We start from the raw sequence: 3,856 nt of genomic DNA, 5'->3' as shown, positions 1-3,856 counted from the left end.
CCCAGTGTTATCAGGGACTCTGGTGTCTTTGATATGATGTGTGGACGTCAACACGCCCAGTGTTATCAGGGACTCTGGTGTCTTTGATATGATGTGTGGACGTCAACACGCCCAGTGTTATCAGGGACGCTGGTGTCTTTGATATGATGTGTGGACGTCTACATGCCCAGTGGTATCAGGGACTCTGGTGTCTTTGATATGATGTGTGGACGTCTACATGCCCAGTGTTATCAGGGACTCTGGTGTCTTTGATATGATGTGTGGACGTCTACATGCCCAGCGTTATCAGGGACTCTGGTGTCTTTGATATGATGTGTGGACGTCTACATGCCCAGTGTTATCAGGGACTCTGGTGTCTTTGATATGATGTGTGGACGTCTACATGCCCAGTGTTATCAGGGACTCTGGTGTCTTTGATATGATGTGTGGACGTCTACATGCCCAGTGTTATCAGGGACTCTGGTGTCTTTGATATGATGTGTGGATGTCAACATGCCCAGTGTTATCAGGGACTCTGGTGTCTTTGATATGATGTGTGGATGTCAACATGCCCAGTGTTATCAGGGACTCTGGTGTCTTTGATATGATGTGTGGACGTCTACATGCCCAGTGTTATCAGGGACTCTGGTGTCTTTGATATGATGTGTGGATGTCAACATGCCCAGTGTTATCAGGGACTCTGGTGTCTTTGATATGATGTGTGGACGTCTACACGCCCAGTGTTATCAGGGACTCTGGTGTCTTTGATATGATGTGTGGACGTCTACATGCCCAGTGTTATCAGGGACTCTGGTGTCTTTGATATGATGTGTGGACGTCTACATGCCCAGTGTTATCAGGGACTCTGGTGTCTTTGATATGATGTGTGGACGTCTACATGCCCAGTGTTATCAGGGACTCTGGTGTCTTTGATATGATGTGTGGACGTCTACATGCCCAGTGTTATCAGGGACTCTGGTGTCTTTGATATGATGTGTGGACGTCAACATGCCCAGTGTTATCAGGGACTCTGGTGTCTTTGATATGATGTGTGGACGTCAACACGCCCAGTGTTATCAGTGACTCTGGTGTCTTTGATATGATGTGTGGACGTCAACACGCCCAGTGTTATCAGGGACTCTGGTGTCTTTGATATGATGTGTGGACGTCTACATGCCCAGTGTTATCAGGGACTCTGGTGTCTTTGATATGATGTGTGGACGTCTACATGCCCAGTGTTATCAGGGACTCTGGTGTCTTTGATATGATGTGTGGACGTCAACACGCCCAGTGTTATCAGGGACTCTGGTGTCTTTGATATGATGTGTGGACGTCAACATGCCCAGCGTTATCAGGGACTCTGGTGTCTTTGATATGATGTGTGGACGTCTACATGCCCAGTGTTATCAGGGACTCTGGTGTCTTTGATATGATGTGTGGATGTCAACATGCCCAGTGTTATCAGGGACTCTGGTGTCTTTGATATGATGTGTGGACGTCTACATGCCCAGTGTTATCAGGGACTCTGGTGTCTTTGATATGATGTGTGGACGTCAACATGCCCAGTGTTATCAGGGACTCTGGTGTCTTTGATATGATGTGTGGATGTCAACATGCCCAGTGTTATCAGGGACTCTGGTGTCTTTGATATGATGTGTGGACGTCTACATGCCCAGTGTTATCAGGGACTCTGGTGTCTTTGATATGATGTGTGGACGTCTACACGCCCAGTGTTATCAGGGACTCTGGTGTCTTTGATATGATGTGTGGACGTCAACATGCCCAGTGTTATCAGGGACTCTGGTGTCTTTGATATGATGTGTGGACGTCAACATGCCCAGTGTTATCAGGGACTCTGGTGTCTTTGATATGATGTGTGGACGTCAACATGCCCAGTGTTATCAGGGACTCTGGTGTCTTTGATATGATGTGTGGACGTCAACATGCCCAGTGTTATCAGGGACTCTGGTGTCTTTGATATGATGTGTGGACGTCTACATGCCCAGTGTTATCAGGGACTCTGGTGTCTTTGATATGATGTGTGGATGTCAACATGCCCAGTGTTATCAGGGACTCTGGTGTCTTTGATATGATGTGTGGACGTCTACATGCCCAGTGTTATCAGGGACTCTGGTGTCTTTGATATGATGTGTGGACGTCTACATGCCCAGTGTTATCAGGGACTCTGGTGTCTTTGATATGATGTGTGGACGTCAACACGCCCAGTGTTATCAGGGACTCTGGTGTCTTTGATATGATGTGTGGACGTCTACATGCCCAGTGTTATCAGGGACTCTGGTGTCTTTGATATGATGTGTGGACGTCTACATGCCCAGTGTTATCAGGGACTCTGGTGTCTTTGATATGATGTGTGGACGTCAACATGCCCAGTGTTATCAGGGACTCTGGTGTCTTTGATATGATGTGTGGACGTCTACATGCCCAGTGTTATCAGGGACTCTGGTGTCTTTGATATGATGTGTGGACGTCAACATGCCCAGTGTTATCAGGGACTCTGGTGTCTTTGATATGATGTGTGGACGTCAACACGCCCAGTGTTATCAGGGACTCTGGTGTCTTTGATATGATGTGTGGACGTCTACATGCCCAGTGTTATCAGGGACTCTGGTGTCTTTGATATGATGTGTGGACGTCAATGGACAATGGATCTGCCGATATCTTAGCACTTAAACGCACTTAGCTAAGGCCAATGGAGGTCGAAACGATAGAGCTTGGATACGGGGGGGTCAGTTAGTGAATAGACTGACGGTTCTGTCACTGACCATGGCTCTGTTTGGTTATGCTCTTGTCTATCACAGGCTCCTCCGAACGAGAAAGAAAGCACAGCAGATGGACTGGTTGTTGACTGAGTATCTAATGCAAAGGCAAACCCAAAGACACAAAATGGAGGAGATGCATTATTTTTGAATTGCCAAGGCAAAAGTACAGCGGGCCCGGCACAAAAATGAGTTGTTAACTCTCCTGAATTCAATGTGAAATCAACAACAAATATCACCATGTCATTGGATTTAAGTTAAAAGTTAAGTGAAAAAGAACTAAATGCCCTTAAGATGATGACTTTCTGCAAATCCAATCAGTTTTCCACGTTGACTCAACGTCATCACATTTATTTTTGTGGTTGAAATGACAATGTTGATTCAACCAGATTTTGCACCAACTAGCTTTCACAGTATCAAGTTCAAATTAGACGTTGATCAAATTTTCTCCAATTTCAAAGTGTTTAAGGTTAGGCATAAACTCATTTTGAAGGTTGAGTTTAAGAATTAACTCTGAATGGTTACGGTTCGTCATTAACTCTGAATGGTTAAGGTTAGGCATTAACTCTGAATGGTTAAGGTTAGGCATTAACTCTGAATGGTTAAGATTAGGCATTAACTCTGAATGGTTAAGTTTAAGAATGAACTCTGAATGGTTAAGGTTTGTCATTAACTCTGAATGGTTAAGGTTCGGCATTAACTCTGATGGGTTAAGGTTAGGCATTAACTCTGAATGGTTAAGGTTAGGCATTAACTCTGAATGGTTAAGGTTAGGCATAAACTCTGAATGGTTAAGGTTAGGCATTAACAGAGAATGGTTAAGGTTAGGCATTAACTCTGAATTGTTAAGGTTAGGCATTAACTCTGAATGGTTAAGGTTAGGCATTAACTCTGAATGGTTAAGGTTAGGCATAAACTCTGAATGGTTAAGGTTAGGCATTAACTCTGAATGGTTAAGGTTAGGCATTAACTCTGAATTGTTAAGGTTAGGCATTAACTCTGAATGGTTAATGTTAGGCATTAACTCTGAATTGTTAAGGTTAGGCATTAACTCTGAATGGTTAATGTTAGTTAATTTTTAAGGTTAAGTTTAAGAATTA

The sequence above is a fragment of the Oncorhynchus kisutch genome, linkage group LG24 (assembly GCF_002021735.2).
Source record: "Oncorhynchus kisutch isolate 150728-3 linkage group LG24, Okis_V2, whole genome shotgun sequence".
NCBI classification, from domain to species: Eukaryota; Metazoa; Chordata; class Actinopteri; order Salmoniformes; family Salmonidae; genus Oncorhynchus; species Oncorhynchus kisutch.
The sequence above is the reverse complement of the archived record's forward strand: the minus strand, read 5'-3'. Positions refer to the sequence as shown.